This window comes from Diachasma alloeum, unplaced genomic scaffold (assembly GCF_001412515.2).
Source record: "Diachasma alloeum isolate Michigan unplaced genomic scaffold, Dall2.0 Dall_scaffold_00179, whole genome shotgun sequence".
NCBI classification, from domain to species: Eukaryota; Metazoa; Arthropoda; class Insecta; order Hymenoptera; family Braconidae; genus Diachasma; species Diachasma alloeum.
In genome coordinates, this window is record NW_021680345.1 from 1,115,003 (window position 1) to 1,134,506 (window position 19,504).

Genomic DNA, 19,504 nt, shown 5'->3' on the forward strand with positions numbered 1-19,504 from the left:
ATGTATGTATGTGTCAACTTGGGTTTTTGGTGATTAATTTTTTTAAAATTCAACATAAATATCGTGAAATTTGTCTGAATTTCACAAATGAATTAAGATATTTGGACACCGGTTCGTCTGAAATTCAGATACATTTTCATTTTATTTAGACGTTTTTTAGTGTCTGAAAAATGTCCACAAAAGGTATGTGAAATTTAGACATTCGTTTTTGCTGTGCGCAACCGGCCGAGCAGTTTCGAAGATATTTAACCTTTTGTATATATCTATTTCATTAAAATATTGAATATCTTCCTGCACTGTTAGAAAAGAATGAAATTTCATGCACAGTTAGCTACAAATTTTTAAGATAGTAACACTGAATGCAATTTAGGGGAAAAAATCATGAAATTTCAAGTTTCACTGAAAATTCAGTAAAACTCCAGAATTTTAAACAGCATAATGGCGAGAATTTCTTCATTTATTTGAGTTCCCAATCCAATATGAATATTCAGTGCTAAATTACGCTGAATTTTCAGTAGTAATACCACTAGTGCTTCAAAATGATCGGATATTTTCCGATAGCTTCGTTGCCTAGGAAGGATTGTGTCAAATTTCCCAGGTTTAAAATCCCGAGTGCGAAGCACGACAGATTTTTCTGCAAAATTTTCCACACTCGTTCCTAGTCAGGGAAGCTTGAGGAAAATATCCGATTAATTGTGAAGCACGAGTGGTATTTGACGGATTATTTTTCCACTCGAATTTCGGGCAAGCAGAGTGCAGTGAACAGCATCCGGATACATTTATACAGTCATACATTTACAACCCACTTTTTTGTTTATCTGTCACACAGAATATTAAGCGTGAAATGCGTTGAAAGATGAGAAACATTTGAAAAGCTACTAGTGAATTTCCGTCGGAATTTTTTTAGAAATTTGCGTTACTGTCCTGAGAATTCAAAGATATATTTAGCGGAATTTTAAGGTTTTCTATTCATTCTCAGGGAAAAATGGAACTGAAATTGACAGTTCTTTTTTATTTTTTCACAAAATTCTGAATTTTTAATGACGAAATTTTTAATGACCCTGAGCATGTGGTTACGGTTACATAAGGACAGGGAATTCCTACAAATCCATTCGAAAGCTTACTACCAATGAAATCGGTGAAAAAACAGAAATATACTAATAACGCCAAAAGTAACAGTCACATGCCTTCTGTCGGATAGGCTCGCACCCCTGCTTGTTTTGTTCCCTTACCAAAAGGTCAAAACAAATGTATTCACATTCTCCAGTGCTTCTGTATCTCACTCAAGCCTCTCGAACGGTTTAATCTCACTGATAATCTTCAAGTCGATGTAAACGACGCGATCGTTCGCGTGTGGTCGAACGTATAATGGCCCAGGATAATCACTCTCGAATGGAGGAGAGGGATGGATGTTTCTTTGAAGCTGTGTAACGACCCAATCACTTCCACTGCTTCGATTCCAGGAAGAGGGAAAAACATGGATGCTCGAGGGAAAATTAAAAAGAAATTAAAAATCATCGTCATTTCGGCTGAAATGGGAGATTTTTTTAAATTTAATGTGTGACCGAAAAAAAACGCGACCTTCAGAGGCATTAAGAGGGGGAGAGTGAGTGTTCGTTTTTTAATCACCTCGTCATGCCTTGAATTTCCAGGAACGCTCAAATCCCGCAAAAAAGGGGACATTAAGGTGGTGAAGGGGTTAGAGGGACTTTAATATCCCCCGCAGAACTGAACACAAACACTTGTACTACTTTTTATTCATAATTCTCTTCCTGAGGATTTGAATACAATTGTAGTTGAATATTTTTATAGCAGGGAGGTGGGGAGAAAGAAAATTGCAATGCTGTCAAGAAAGGATTAATCGAGTCAGTGATTATCCGACGACTTCAAATGCCACTATTTGAATCTATTACCTACGTTAACTCCTGGTAACGTATTGCTACATAGAAAGTCGTAAAATACTGGACTGTGAAAGTACAAATAGCGTTTTAGTGAAATAAAACCATTCATAAATTTCAAAATTGAGTGCTTTAACCAAAGAAATGATGCCCTTCGTAATAACATTGAATTTGTTTTTTGCAGGAATTAATATATCTTGACGGATTTCTATTTTTTTTTTCAAAATACTCGTCTCGACGAATTCTATCTAGATCAATCAAAATATAAATATCCGGTCATACAAAGTTTCCGAGATATTCCCGTTTTTTCAATTTTTTTGTTTTTGTACGCACGATATTTTGAGAAAAAATGAGAATAGCAATTTGGTATCACTGTAGCTCCTACAACATTAAAGGTTCACAGTTAAACAATTTTTTAAAAATACTAGATACACTTTTACTGCATCAATGTGTAGTAAAATTACAAATTTGGTAGTAGAATTGGTATTTGCTACATTTTTGCATGAATATTGCAGCAAATATTTAGAATTTTACAGACATATATAGGAAAAATATTAATTGGAATGGTAAAATTACAATTCTCGTCTATGAATTGATTTGTATTCGAATTTACCAACATAATTACTAGAAATATTAAAAATTTCCAATTTTTTTACGATACACAAGTATAGTGCATTACAATCATTTCTCCAAATTCACAATAATAATTCAGGAATTCATTCCGAACTGGGAATTGCACGCACGGAGAGAAATTGTCTCGAAAATTTTTAGTACGAGTACTGGAAAAAATCACAATCCACCGACTGTGAAAAATTCTAGTGCTGTAATGGTAAAGTTTCTTGGTATTTCTGGTAACATTTCTGAGGATTTCCGTGAAATTTTCACAGAAATACGGGAAAAAATTCACGTTTTCCACAATACAATTTCTAGTGCCGGTACTGGAATTTTTTCCTGGCAGTCACTTTGCGCCTCTTTTCCCGTGCTAGCACTAGAATTTTGCTAAAAAAATTCTCTCCGTGCGTACAGACTGTAAAATCCTGGACTATGAAAGTACAAATAGCATTTTAGTGAAATAAAACCATTCATAAATTTCAAAATTGAGTGCTTTAACCGAGGAAATGATGCCCTTCGTAATAACTTTGAATTCTTTTTTGCACGAATTAATATATCTGACCTTTGAAACGTCAAACCGTTTCTCAACCCTCGAATTAACTGAGCAGTGACGAAACACTTTTTTTGTCGAAAAATATTGAATGTACCTGGAAGACTTCCGCGTAACAGGGTTTACCGGTCAGTGCCAGTCGACGAAGGGGGTACATGTCCGTGACTCTTTGCACGTAGCCGACAGAAAATATCGTCATTATGCGGTCCGTTTCAACGAGCGAAAACTCACTCGCTGGCACGCGATCCCTACGAGATACGTTTCTCCGCGACCTTGGCGGAAGAACCAACCGCTGGGGCTATGGTTTTCAGTCTTTGGATCACGTACGAATTGATATGAAATTTCAGAAGAGAAAAGAAGATCGAAGAGGTGCAAATTCGTCTGAGTGACAGACACGCATGTGAGTGAATTTGCGTGTTGAGAAGTGTCTCGAGTGAATTCAATGGGATGTCGTGAAATTATTGCAAAAATATGGAAAGCGTTGGGGACACTCAGCATGGAGTGCGGAGATATTCATGAGAGCATTTTACGCTCACCGGATGATCGGACACAACTCTCGAGTTCAAGTGGACTTTTATATTCTTTCTCTGGTCCTTTTTTCGTCGGTCTTTTCCCTTTTTTTCTCCCTCTTTTTCATGGGTGCTCTGTGTCTCTGTCATTTCTCCAGTGGGCGATGGAGGAGTGTGTGTCCGTTTTCCTCTCTGTGGTGGGTCCATTCACCCATGGCTGGCGGGAAAGGAACCTTTATGGCGCTGTTTGCCCTCTCCAATCGAGTGGGTCTCGTTTTCACAGTCTTTTTTTTATTTAGCTTCAGTTTTTTTTTCCATTTGAGCATCTTTGCGTCCCCCTCACTGATGTCCCCGTGAATCCACCGGATTCGCGTTTATTCGGAGCCAATGGGGAGTCAATGTCAGTTTTTATTGATTTCCAATTAGCCTTGTCCTTGTTGGTAAGAAGAAATCAATTTCACAAGCGATGCGAGATTAACAATCCAAATCGAGTTCATTTTACAAAATAAATTGGAAAAATAGTTGAACAGTTCAACTGAAAATATATTTTGACTGATTAGAACTCTTTTTTCTTCCGACAAGTCATTTTTTCATCCATTTTTTGATCTGATCAAAATTGCGTCTAATTGTTAAAAAAAACGCATTCTTGTACATCATGTAAAATATTCATGTGATTTATTCATGACTTCATGTCAGTTATTTATGAACAAGATTCTTCGTTCATATCTATCGCGAGTCAATTTTACAATAAATTGTAAAAATAATTGAACAGTCGAACCGAAAATCTAATTCGACTGATTAGAAGTATTTTCTCGTCCGACAAGCTGTGTGTTTGGGGTTCGGTACCTTTGCTTCAAAATTCTTGCGTCCAATTACTGTTCCTTTGATTTTTTTTCGTCCTTTTCGTCCCATTTTTCAATATATCCTTAACGACAGAGGAAGACACAGGGAAAACCATAATCGTCTCACCCTCGATGACCATAAAAATGAGGACGACAAGAGTCGTTCGAGCATCGCACCGAAGTTCTGGTTATTGGACTCATGAAGACCGAGGAAGATTTGAAGAAGACAAGAATCGTTCCCGTTTATGGCGGTTGGAGCGACACCGATCTTCCTTTGGTCACTCTAGTCTTCATTTTTGGAGGTATCGGTCAGTATGGGTGTCCTTCTCTAAATTTAGGGCAGACATTCCATAGACACCAGAAGAAAATGTGGAGAAATGAAAAAAATACAACGTTCGTTAATTTGTCATAGATGCCACGTTTCGCTAAATATTTTAGCTTCGTCAGGCTCTTGACATAATCAACGTTTTAATCGAACTAATAAATACGTAGGTCATGTGGAAGACATAACTTGCAACTGGACAGCATAAACCGTAGCAATAAATACAGCTATTAAACAAAAACATTGCACAATAACAAAACACGCATCAGCAGTCTTCCTTTTCTCACTCTCAATATTTAGTGAAACGTCGCATCTATGACAAATTAACGAACGTTGTGTTATAAATTAACGAGCGTTGTTTATAAATCTACTGAAGATTTATAAACATGGAGATGAACAACAAAATTAATTCCGTAGACATTCCAAGAAATAATAATAATCATTCATGACAGAAATTTGACCATTGCCCTAAAAAAAACTAAACCGGAAAATCGTCATTGCTTAATGTCCTGTGAAGCTCCACTCGAAATTACGAAAACACAGCGTCAGCAGAGTCACGTAAAGGGGACGACTCCAAGTTACAAGGAGAATGCTAAAGCGTCGATTCCCTTCGCGGTCACGTCGCTTATAGTTCTCCTCCTCCACCCCTTTCAACCTCCCAGCCTCCCCAACACTTGAAATCGTCTCCTAAAACTCCACTGGTGTATGTGCCGGAGGACATGGATGACTCAACCCCACCCGATTTTCCCGGCGTGTCAGCACTTTTTCTCAAAAATCCAGAAAGAGAGAAAAAAATCTCAGCGCCATTTCATTTTCAATTAAATAAAATTCCCCTGGAAAATAAATTGAAAATTACCCTGGCATCACTGGGGTGGGGTAATCTCCAGTGCCTCACGCTCCCGCAGTTACCTCACGATACATCCAATTAATCCTGCAATCAGGGTCTCTCTCCTCCACCTGGTTTATTTGCGATTAAAGCTCGCTCCAATTTCACGTGAGTGGGCGATCCTCTTCTCTACAGTGTAGATTCTACACTAAGCGTAACCACGGGGATCGCATCAAGCAGGATTTGCCCCATTTTGTACAACAATCTCAGTCTCATTGCGTGCTGCTTCTTATTTAGAGGGCCTTCAGCATACACTGCATTGCCATGATGCCCCTGTTCTGTGTCGAATTCATCCCTCCTCTTCGCCACCTCCGCCTCCTCGCAATACTGCGTATGATGATTGCCCTATCCAAGCCTTCTCATCAGCTTCTCTCCTTCTCATCGGCTTTTATTTTTATTACGGTTGGTCATTTTTTTTTTTATTTCAACTTTTCTCGGTACATGCTCATCCGTGCTTGGGCAATCTCCGCCACTTTGGTGGTCGATCCGATTGCCTTGGACTTCACTGGGGCCTGCTTCACCTCAGCCCTCAACCTCCCCTCAAACACAACTTATGCACGTAGGGAACGTACTTTCAATCATAAAGCCTCCAATCGTGGCACTTACGTACTGCTAATATCAACCAGTTCATTTCGAGTTTAATTTAACTTTCATTTTTGATGATCGAGGGGGTGAAGGGGGACTTTATTAATTTTGCGTTTAGGGGGGGCAATGGGCTTACTTGAGAAGAGAAAGGAAGTCACTCATATGGAACTTCAGAGAAGAATCGCTTGCGAAAAGCAAATTGCTAATTTTTAGCAAAAAAAACTATACTTGATTTAGTTCTGTGCAATGGGCCACTTGTTTTTAATAGAAATTAATTATTTTTAGTTTCTTCTCAATCGAAGTAACACCCTGAAGTACTGTATTTGTCTGGACATACGACTCGCACAAGAAGAAAATATGTGCGAGTCATATACCTGACCCTTTTGTTAAGTCTACGCATATTTGCTACAAAGCCAGTGATATATGAAAACATGCGGGAGAGGTATGTATACATGCATCTCGTACACACATCTATTAGTATATGTGTCACAGATCGTTTTTTGCGATCATACATGTGGATTTTACGATTCTTCATTCGACTTCGTGTTATTCCAGATCCTAAATAACACTAGAACTTTCCAACTAAGAATTATTTTCAATCGAAAATACGTTTCTATTTATACTGAAGAGACTCGATTCTTGAATTGAAAGTGAGAAACAAGTTTGCGGTGAAAAAATTTAATATCTTTTAATGGAGAAATCCAATCTAAGAACCCTTGCAAATTAGTTACCACGCCTAATATATTTTCGAATCAATAATATTATATTTGATTGAAGAGTTGATCTGTTGTTGATAAAAGAACATTCTTTTCGGGTATTCTTCCTCATTTCACGGATGTATGTTCTTTAATTATGTATAATAATTTTCATTTAACGATATTCATTGTTGCTTTAATCGCAATCGCAGCAAAAACAAATGTCTGAATTTCACACACCCGTTGTAGACATTTTTCAGATCCTAAAAAACGTCTGAATGAAATGAAAATTTGTCTGAATTTCAGACGAACAAGTGTCTAAACATTTTAATTAATGTTTGAAATCCAGACAAAGTTTCATTTTATTCAGACGTTTTTTCTACACTGATAGAACGGATTAGTTATTGTTAACGAATGGATTTTGGTTGGAAGTTAGGGTCTATTCGGTCCCACCAAATGTTCATTCGTTAATAGTTAACGAATGTATATTTGAGGAGCCTTGTTTGACTTGACTTTCGCCATTCAAGTGAACCATTCGTTAATTATTAACGAATATTCATTTGGTCATATTCAACTCTACCATTCGTTAATAGTTAACGAATTTCGTTTGGAATAAATGAATCATTCTATCAGTGTAGTCTGAAAAATGTCTGCAAAAGGTGTGTGAAATTCAACCATTCGTTTTTGCTGTGACAGCACCCTGTCGGCCTCTTTTCCTGAAAATCGGTGAGAAAATACCAGTGAGCGGAATGAATAGTCAAGCAATATCAGCTCCGACAAACCTGTAAGGAATATGATCGAGGTGTAGGGACACTCTTGCTGAATCCTCTCCAACCGAGAAAGATTGATATCGGAGAGGAGTAATTTTCCATGGGCGCCGAAGGGTCAAGGGCACGGCGGTACCCTTTGACCCGATGTTAATTAGTCCGGGATTTAAAACTAAAATGTTCCTAGGTTTGATGGTCTCTCTGTTGCGATGCGAAAAGCCGAGAGGACGGGCCTGAGGACGAGATGGCTAACCTATCATTACCCGTCGGTGGGGATAATTCAATTTATTTTATGTATTTATGGACATGAGGAAATCGAAAGGTGACGGGGATGAATAATCAGAATGACGGTGATGTGAAAAAGTGTGGAGTGGGATTTTTGTTGGGTGATGGGGTGCTTTTTTTAGCTTAGTGCTGTGTTGGGGAAAGGACGTACTTCAGGAATAGTGATGGGTCGACTATGAAGACTCCTCCTCTTCTGGATCACGGCTGCAGTCATCATCATTCGGGTTATTTTTATGCTTGCGGGGGGAAAATTGTAAAATTGAAGTGAATACATTTTCACCGACGGGTTTTTCGCCCCTTTCCATGGTAACAGAAAAAATCCGATGAATTAAGGATATCCAAGTACTTTGGCCATTTTTTTCACCAGTGAAAGGCTTTTCTACTTTTATAATCAAACATCAGAGCTTTCATTTGAGCCCCATTTGACACTAAGTTTCCGGACGTTTTACAATGATATTATTATTTAAACTTTGCAGGTGTGAATTTGAATCTCATTATTGAACAAATGGAAACCATTTTAAATATCTGAAAAAAAATTAGCAAGTTTACTTTTGGAGAAAGATTGATAAAGTAATTAAAAAATTGCAATTTTTGAAAATTAACAGCATTTTCTACAAATAATTTATAAACAATCAATTTTCCTCCATAAGAATCATTTTCTCGGAATCGTAACATATTTATAGAAGGCCGATTGACCACGAACTCAACCCCAGTGTTTATATTTATATCAAGTTCCGTTTAGAAATTATTTTAGATTTTCATCTTTAAAGTTCAAGTTATGTTTATACTATTTTGAATTACTCCACAGATACAATTGATTTCCTTACAGTTGGTCCATGCGATGGCTAATGGTAAATTGAGAAAATCCGAATTTCAATCTCATAATGTCCCTGACTCTGATGCTATGGACATTGGAGGGTATCCCCTTATGTAATATTGATGACTTGCTGCGTATCAAATGCTCCATGATAGCCTCCACCCCCTCTCAATTTCTCGTCACCATCCAATAACCCATCTCCTCTCCCTCCCTCTTCGTTTTCAGGGGGAATCCTGATTGCGAAGCGGGTTGGAGCCACTGATTTTCAATGGATGGGACCCGAATTTAAACTATGATTACCTCAACGCCGGTGCGCTAAGTATGGGTCTCGACTGGTTCAGCGTAATGAAGCTTTGACAAATTAGAACCTCGGAAATTACGTGTACTTTAACCCAACCCCATTACCATCTACACTGCATTCTATCGATGTACATGAGGATGATAATACTTGGGACAGATTAATGGAACGATTCATTATTTACAGATAAAATGTACGACGATTGGTTAATTACAAACAGCCATATTGCCAGTGAAAAATCAAGTTGTTATTAAATGAGTGAATGGCGAATGGAGTAGATAGGGTAATTATTTCGTGTCTGTAATGATACAGTCCCTTGTCTTTTTATGCTCGATCAGCTGCGACAAAGTACACGCACAAGGGAATAATTTATCACTGGTGGTTTTTCAGGAGAGAGGCATAAAATCGATGAGCCCCGACTGTATGTTAATTACCCAAAGCCATCAATTTTTGACAGATATAATGGACTCCGAAATCAGGAAAAAATGCGTAACGAAAAATCTTCAAAAATTTCCCTAAAATGCCGAAAGGAGAGCATCCTAATTCTTCTGGATACGAGAGCGTGGAGAATTCGCATTGTCTTTGATGGCTGACCCTTCCGGAAGGGTTCCGAGCGCCAGGTCAAGCGAGAAGGTATTTAGCATTCTTGAAAGATGGCGGAACGACCAATGAGGAATTTTTAATGCATGCAGTATTGGTTTTGGGATTTTCTCTCTCAAAGTAGAAGTTTTTTACAATTAAAGAATTCGCGGATTCCAGTTCCACATATGCGATTCAGCACGTATGAAAATATCCTATAGGATTTTCTATAGGATATCCTATAGGATTTGGAGAATTCGAACATTTCCTGCAGGATTTTTCAGATAGGATTTCCTTGAGGATTTCTTATAGTATTCCCTATCAGGTTTTTCCTGTAGGATGTCATACGACACGGACGAAAAAATTTAATAGAAAAACCTATCTAATTCGTTAGAAAATTCTATTGAATTTCTATTGAACTGTTCTATTAGTCTTTGGCCGATTCTATTGAAATGTTCAATTGAAAATATTCAGTAGAAAAAGTCAATAGAATTCAATTTTTCTATGTAACTTATTCTATTGAGATTTTTTCTCGGAATTTCCTCGGCTCAAATTTTCTAAGTTTTTTCGTTTGATTTTCTTGATGAGAAGAAAAGAAAAATAGAATGAAAAAAACTTGGAAAATTTGAGTCGAGCAAATTCTATAGAAAATATATGAAAAGAATAAGTTATATAGAAAAATCGAATTCTGTTGACTTTTTCTATTGAATGTTTTCCACTGAACATGTCAATAGAATCATCCAAAAACTCATAGAAAGTTTAATAGAAATTTAATAGAATTTCCTAACGAATTCGATAGGTTTTTCTATTAAATTTTTTCGTGCGTGGAGATTTTCAATAGGATTTTCTATAAAAATTAGATTTTCTCAGAATGATCATGTGGGAGTCATACATGAAAGTGATGGACGGGATGACCCCCACTTGACTCCTATATGACCCCACATGATCCCCATATGACCTTTATATGACCCCATATGACCTCCATATCACCCTTATATGACCCTCATATGATCCCCGTATAACGCTTTTGATCCTCATTCCGACTCTTATGACCCGAAATTTTATAGAAAATCCTGTTGAAAATCTCACATGGATCCAACGATAGTGATAAATGAGAATTTATTTGAGTTCCGTGAACCACAAACATTCTAAGATTTAAACCATTGAAAATAATGTACTTCTCTCAAGTAAATATGGTCTACGTATTAGGAAATTTTTCTCTCAGTGTATGTTGGAAACGCGAATTAATAATTTTAAAATGTGAATAGTGATTGGTAAAAAGCAATACAAGTGCGACAGAAGCTCTGACAGTCGCCCCTTTGTCTTAGCTACCCTTCATTGCCCCTCTCCGCCCTACATTCGTCAATTTTTATTCTGTTTGCCAACGGAAAAAATTACCGAACGACGGGAAATTTCGTAGGGAAGGGTAGCGCAAAACGGACTTGGGGGGCAAAACGAACCGCAGGGAAAAACGGACCCCTAGGGCAAAACGGACCACTGACAGAAAATTGATAATTTTTGTTTTTCCTTCCGAATGGAGCAAATTCGAAGTCATTTGTGGTTTGAGGTGATTAGCAAATCTGATCAAATTGCGGTTCAACGACACTTGTTGTCTATAAAAACCCTGTGACAGTTACGATCCAAGAAATTCACTTTTAATTGAACGCATTCAGTATTCCTGATTTGAAGGAAAGAAGAAAAAACAAAAATTATCAATTTTCTGTCAGTGGTCCGTTTTACCCTAGGGATCCGTTTTTCCCTCCCCTCCCCTATGTAATACCACAAGAGCTTGAAATTATCTAAATTTAAAAAACATTCCAACAGTACATCCGGTAAAATTCCTACCTATACAAGAATAGCCTCAATATGCCAACTGCTCAATTAATTGTGGTGGCAAATTCAGGTGCTGAAAAGTTATGTCTTCATGCAGCGGATTATTGCTATAGTCTTTTTTGTACTTGTTGACAATATCCAGTATTGTTCAGCCATCTGGCAGGCGCTTGAGTAGACCAAAGTGTGCATTTTCTCACCGCAATATCGAACGTCATCCCCAGGACATCCAGCCACAGTCCTTTAATAATTTATTAGCGAGGATGCCGGACGACACAGAGGGGAGTATTAAAGAGTCGAGTGTGTATTACGCCGCTGGGATGTCCCCCCACTAGCGCCGAATCATGTTTTGTCGTGTGTCGGGGACACTGCGGGTGGTCCTTGACACGATATCCTGGCTTTCTTGGTTGCACTGATACGGGAAATCAATTATTCAAGTGGGGAAATGATATTCATTTTGTCACAATGATATGTTTTTCATGCCAAAACTATTTAATTGTTACCGATTCTTGGAAAAATATATGTCTTACGGGGAAGAGGATTGTTATTTCTGTTATCTATATCACTGCAATATTAACGAATAAACCCAAATGTATTCCATGTATTTCCTGTACACTGAGGGAAATATCGACATAATATCACAAAACTAAATTCTTTGGCTAATTTCCTTCGTTGCTCACATGTGTGGGGATTCGCCGCCATGTTGTTTAGGCTCCAGCGTTGCCGAAGTCACTCTAGGCTGCCCGGGCGCATTTAGCGAGTTTACGGCAACGTCGAGTAACGGGCCATATCATTGAACATTAAAAAAATAATTCAACTATTGGAAATAATTTGTTTTCACATTGAATTTCGGGAATTGTGTTTGTAATGTTCCAGACACTTCAATTGAAAAATGTCAAATTTAAAAACAATTTTCTGGTTAGCCTATCCAAAAACCACGCAATGCGACATTTTCCTCATATGGGGACCAATCTAAAGTTGAAGATTATTTGAAACTGCGCGAAATTAACAAGAGCCTCGATTCCATTCGGATATCCGTAATACTTTTCTCAGTTCAATATAACCGATTTAGTTTTTAGAAAAAAAAGCTTCTAATCCGGTGCCCTATACGATATATCATAAAATCAATATATGACGTTTATGACAAAATAAAAAATCTGATATACTTAATTCTTCCTTTTCCCCAACTTCTCTCCAGCCAAAACGGTTCCAAAAAGCGGTTTAAATTAAATTTTTTTTTTAATTATAGAAAACGCAATAATAATAATCATTTTGAATTGTGAATAATTTTGTTTGAGTTGCCAACATTTCAAAATCTCAACGAGCTCTTCATCAGGGTAATATTTATTCTGCATAAAAAAAATGTACGAAAAGCAAATTAAAGCGGACAGACTATTTTAATTTATATAATTTAGATACTGATATTTTACATAATTTAGATACTGATCAAGCATAATTTTTTTCAAATTTTGTCCACATAGTTTAGTCTGAGAATTCGAGAACTGAAAATATCCAAATTTAGACTGTGGCATGTCGAAACGGTTGAGCTACTTGAAATGGAGCAATAAACAAAAAAAAGAGATTCATGTACATGTTCTCTATTCACACAAAATCTCGTGCAAATGATTCCATTTTGAATTCTGTTATTTTCATGACTGAATTTTTTTGATTAAAATAAAATGATTTTTTTACGACATTGCCGCCATCCTGATGCGCATGCAATCGAGCCACAAAACAGACATTAACATGGGTCTCAATCCCCGAGTTTAATCAAACGCTAACAGTCGGAGATTTAATCTGGGCCGCAGAGTCGACTCTCTTTTGACATTAGTGAGGGTATATTTCCACCCTTCGCTGTGCACTGTACATTTACCGGGGATGTATAGCCACATCTTGAGTAATGTAATCACAACATCAGGGGTTGAGTGGATTATTTATAGGCACTCTATTTGTGGATCTAATGCTTGAGGGAATGATATGACAGTTTTAACTTCAATCAGTCTTGGAATAGAATGAAATTACTGTGAGAATGTATTTCCTGCAATAGAAACATAATAAAATATAATAATCATGTTGTTGATGGGTGTATGGTCGAGTGGATAAGGTGCTCACTCGATGAGGTACAATGTTAAAAAAAATTGGCTGAACTTTCCGGAGAAAGACCTGGAAGTCGATTTAAGGGAAAAAAGTCAACAGAATTTCAAATTTAAGTAAAGTCCCATTTTTTTAGCGGCAAGAAGATGGAAAATCCATAATATAGAGGAATGTTCAAGTGAAAATGAATATTCACGGCCAAATTCCCATGAATTTCCAGGCAGTTTCTTTAAAATTCATGGAATTCCAGGAATTTTTGGAGGAATTTTCCAGAAAATTCAGAGGAATCTGGAATTCAAAGAGAGCTTTTTCTCAATTTTCCTGGTTTTTTTATTAATTTTCCCAGAAAATTCATGAAGTATCTGGAAAACCAAATGAGACATCATAAGTCTAATGAAACAAAAGATCGTCGAGTAAGATCCCTAGAATGTCTAGACTGCATGTCCTAATGTGACTTATTTTCAGACACTAAGAATGATTCAAACAGTTAAATCGCTGAGTGTATCGGGAAAAAACAAATTAGAAAATGGGAAAAACAAATGAGAAAATGCGCAAAGAAATTATTCATCATTGATCATTTTTAGTATGAATTCTGAATTCCATGAATGTGAAAAATGAATCCATCAAATTCATACTTCAATTATTTTTTTAAATAATAGACTATCATTTGACTAGGGTATTTTGATCAGCGGCAACCGTGAACGTTTGAAAATATTTCGCTCCTCAGGCCATGGCCAGAGTTTGACCAATCCAATGCTGCCACTTTCACAGAAGCCGCCATTTCGGGGCACCCATGAATATAAATTATTTATTACAAAAGATTGACACTGACGATAATTTTCATAATTTTCGTAATTTTCATAATTTTCGGTTGAGTCTAAACTGAAACAAAATATTTCTATTTATATGTATAATAAAAATATGGGGATACAAAAGTCCCCATACTTCAAATATGGGGGCAGAAACGTCTTATAAAAGGGGAAAAAAGTGTCTTAATTTCAGAGCCTAGTTTTTCTACTGTGAGTGCAATTTTAAAAAATTTCAGAGTTAGAGTCAGTTCAACAAGGTCATATGTCAGGTACAAAGAATATAGATGAATGACATCAATGGTGAATCTAGAGTTGGTCAATGAGGAAAAAAAAACAAAACTGAAATGAATGAAGTTTTATGACGACCTCATTAAGGTCCGAAATTTTTTTTGTGAATTTTCTGTGCAATTTTTGAAACGGGAAAAAACTTTTGGGATTTAATGGCTTTTTCGAATCTGTATTCCAGATAAAGAAATCTCAATTTATGTGAATTTTATGCAAAATGCAACTCAACATTCCTGACTGATTAACCGGCCATTTAATTAGGCCTCGGAAAACGATTCCTAAATGCTGAACGAAAACGTTTTACCCGTATTTTCAACATCACGCGAGCTTTCATGGCTCTGTACATATACAAGTAAGTAAGAGAAGGTAAAAAAGAAAACAAAAATGAAGCGACTCCTGCAATTCGTTTCGCCTTTACGATCAGGTGTATTCCGTCTCTAAATTTTCATTTATTTATTTTTTCTCAATGACTGTTTGACACGCACAAATGTTTATCGCAATGAATGATACAATGTATAATATTATACAGTAAGTATAAGGAAGAATGAAAGAGACAAAATTTTCTTCACATACGTACATACACATACACACACAAACCAACATGTCTTCAAAAACAATGGAACATGATACTAAACGTCGTGAGACGTCGACAAATCACGGAAATTCCTAATTTGAATTTCGGGGTCATTACAAGAACTTCCTCTCATTGGGGCAGAAAGTTGAGAAAATAGACATTTGTTATTATTGTTCCTGTGCATAGGCTGCTTGAGTTCACAGATGTATCGAAAGTTAAGAAAATATATTGAATAAAATATTATCACCCCTAAAAAAGCATCGCAGAAGAGATTTCACGATGAAGACACGAAATATATAATAGATCCAAAATTTCGCGCCCCAAACTTCAACACTATCAACTCACGCATCTCACAAGCATTCACCTCTGAATATCGACTAGAAAGTGGTAATACCTATGTGAAACTCTTCGATTGCGTCGTGTGTTAAATTTCAAATAATTCACGATTCTGAACTGATCGATGTTTCTCAGAAACGTCAGAATGTTATGGCCGCCACTACGGCGGAGTTGTCTTCAAGCCCTTCGAATCTATAATTGTATCGAAATCTCCCCCCAAACCCACCCCCCCCTCCCCCTCCTCCAATCATCACTCTTTATCTACACATTTACATATCCAATAAAAAAGAAAATGGTTCACAAACGTTTAATCTCCGCCCATACGACTACCGTTGTCAATCGTTTTCGCGGTTACGGAAAAGAATGTACCCTATGATTTTGAGCGACAGGGGACGATACGCAGGTGTCACCAGTCCCACTCCCCCCTCCCTCTCCCGCCGCCCTCCAACCACCCACACTGCGTTTCTCGCGAGTCAGGGAGCCAGTGGTATGATGACACGTTGTGGATTTTTCCACGTTCATTCTTTTTTGCCTCTATTCTTTTTTTAAAACCATAGACAAGTCCTGAACGATGCACATAACCCCGCGCAGTGCATCCCAGCACACAGGAAGTGCGCTCGGCGATCAAAGGGGGGCGGTGACGTAAAATCGTTTGATAACAGAGACGAGTTGACAGTAATTTATATTCCCCAGCAGGGTTCATATATATGTACGAGGTTAAAAAGGAAAAAAAGAGTGGAATAAAATGGGACAAAGTGGTGGAATCGATTGAGAGAAAAAATGTCCCCTCTTTTTTTGCTCTTTTCCGCGAAACCAATCTGTTCATATCGCAAACCACAATCTGACTTCAAACGCCAGGTGCACGTTTCCCGAGGTTCCTTCGGCAAAGTGAATTTAATCTTTGTGATTTTTCTCGAGTCGGCACTGGTTCTAAATCCCCCTGAATAATACTCTGGGAGAGAATGAGAAAATAACTGGGGGAAAACCCCTTAACCCGACTATCAGTGCGGCAACCTTCGCAACTGAATTTCACTTCGGTTATACCTTGCGAGGGTCATACCTTGCAAGGGTCAAACGTCAGGCGGGTCAACTGTCGCACGGGTCATATCTCGCAAGGGTCATGCTTTGTAAGGGTCAAACGGCGCAACGGTCATACGTCACGAGGGTCAAATGTCGCAAGGGTCATGCCTTGTGAGGGTCAAACGTTGCAACGGTCATACCTTACGAGGCTCACACGTTGCAAGAGTCAAACGTCACGAGGGCCAAATGTCACACGGTTCATATCTCGCAAGGGTCCCGCCTCGTGAGGGTCAAACGTCGCAGCCGTTATACTTCATAAGGGGCTAACGTTGCCACGTTCAGGCATCGTGTGAGGGTTATACCTCGCGACGATCATGTCTCCGGTTAGACCCTTGATGATTTTCCTTCCTGCTCCTTTTGTCTGGTCCTTATAGTCATTGGAACTTTGTGTTTGTCCTTCCTGCCTCCCCGGTTGCTGCTTGTTGTCGTTTGACCTTTGCGATTGTCCTGCCTACATCTGGTGTTTGACCGTTACAACGTTTAACCCTTGCGACGTATGACCCTTGGAATGTTTGATCCTCACGAGGTATGACTCCTGCTAGACTCGCTCATGACACAGGACCTTAATTCTCCTGTTAACGGGGTTGATCTCGCGCCAGAACAACTGCATTGTTCTCAATCAAACTGAGAAAAAAAATTACTTTCGCCAAGTGTGTTTACTAACTACAGGAAAATTTATACATGTCTTATGCAGACATTTGTGTACATTTACTTGTAGCAAGTAAAGATACTTGGGAAAAACAATTTTTTTTCTCAGTGCACGCACACGCGCGTTTAAAAAGGCTTAAAACCTCCTTCGTAAGGCTTGTTTTTTTAAATGTAGGAAATTTGGTAAAATAACGGTGGTATTTTACTTGCTCAACCCTGCTCTGGAGTGAAAATGCGGTTGGATGAGAGAAGAAGAAATACGGGGACGAAAGAGACACACCAAAGAAACCGGCAGTCAGATCGGTTATCTACCTCGGGTAATTACTCACAAATGTCTCAAAAAAAAGGAGACAAATGGACGTTTGAGAGATGCACATGAAAATTATTCCACGAGTTGTGGAGGTAAATACGACAAATGATAAATGACGAAAAATGCTGGGGGGTTTTCTGTTGCACTGCATCGTCCTTATGGGTGAATCTCCGCCCTCTGACATTGGCATTTGGGCTTGAGATCGAAACGATATAATTATTGCAGTCGTTATGATCGGAGTGGCCATTCAAATTCCTCTGGGCGAATTGTGCTCAGAGTCCATATCAATTAAATAATTATAAGTACGTGTCCTCAGGACTGGGAGCAATTAAATCCTGCAGGGGTACTTTAGATTCATTCGATCTCAGAGTCGAGGGAAAAATTGCAGAGGAATTATTTAGGTGAAATAAAAAGTTCGCTTAGTAGCAAGAAACTTGCATTATTTTTCAACTATTGGTGAATAGTTTGTTTGGACCATTGTTATTTCTCTAATAGTTCCGGTAATAGAAGGCAATTCTCCAGAAAATATGAAGCAAACGTGCAATGTTTCTAGTGCATCATCAAGTGAATCATTCGTTAACTATTAACGAATATTCATTTGGTTATATTCAACTCCACCATTCGTTAACAGTTAACGAATTTTGTTTGGCATAAATGAATCAGTCTATCAGTGTGTGTTTTTTTACTGACAAAATCGTAAGCTATCCATTGAACACCCGTATTTATCCTCTGAATTACATTTCGCTCCTCAATTACCATTCGTATAGTAAAATTTGTCACGAGTTTCTATGTAATTTTTGTCCAACTTTTCTTTCCGCGTGTGATGCAGTGCCATCTTCAAAATCTCACAGCTGTTATTCCCCGAGGAAGAACTGTTAAAGAAGATATTTTCTACCCCAAATTCTTAAAACAACATTCTTACATCACTCCCAAGAACTTGAACTACTTACCCATCAGATTGTAGCAGAGACAGGCGAGAAACGAGCCAAAAAGGCTGATACTCTAAGTCGCCTTAAGAACACCCGCAGGGAATGACGGGTGCAAGGTTTGGCTTAATTCCCGTAATCTTCGTGTCAGTGTAGCTCCCACAATCCTCGAATATTCAGGAACCTCGAGTATATAGGTGGAAAACGAATAATAACCCACCTTCTCTCTCATTTTTTTCAACTTTCGATCCACAATCATTGAGAAATGGCTTGCGGGGGTAGCTCCAATCCCGGGATGCGATAATTACCACCGGGAGTCGAGTAGGCGGCCCAAGAAATCCACATAATCGCAAACTCCCAATCACTACTCACCCCCGTCCATTCTCAATCGTTATCACCTCCCAGAATGATTCACAATTTATTGAATTAAAAATTCCCCAACAAATAATCCTGCATTATTACTATCTCTCCAAATGAACTCTCGTCGACAGAATAAGCACCTGCAGTACCTCACCTGCTCCAAATATCATCCTCCGCACGCAATTCCAAACAAAAACGCCTGAAAGAGCATGAAAAAAAATGAGGGCATGAAAAGATCCTAAAATGAAAAAAATCCACTGGAAACAAAAGAAATAATAAAACACATAAAACGAAAAATGTGTATCATACGTATAATTGCAATAACATTGTGAATCCGTGCATGAAGATTTCACTCTCCCAACCGTTGCATTTCCGGCTTACGTATATATTTGAATTTCCTGTCAGGTGGAGATATGAGAATGAGGGACTTTCTTATATTCTGTTCCTGTGGCTTTTGTATCTCTGGCTGTTTCGTCTTGACTGAAATATTCTCATTGTTATTTGGCGTCTGGCCTCAATCACTTCATTCTAAGGATCTTGATAAACCCGCCACCCTTCCCCCTCCCCCCTCGCACCGCTCCGCCATAGAGGAAAAAAATAAGCTCTT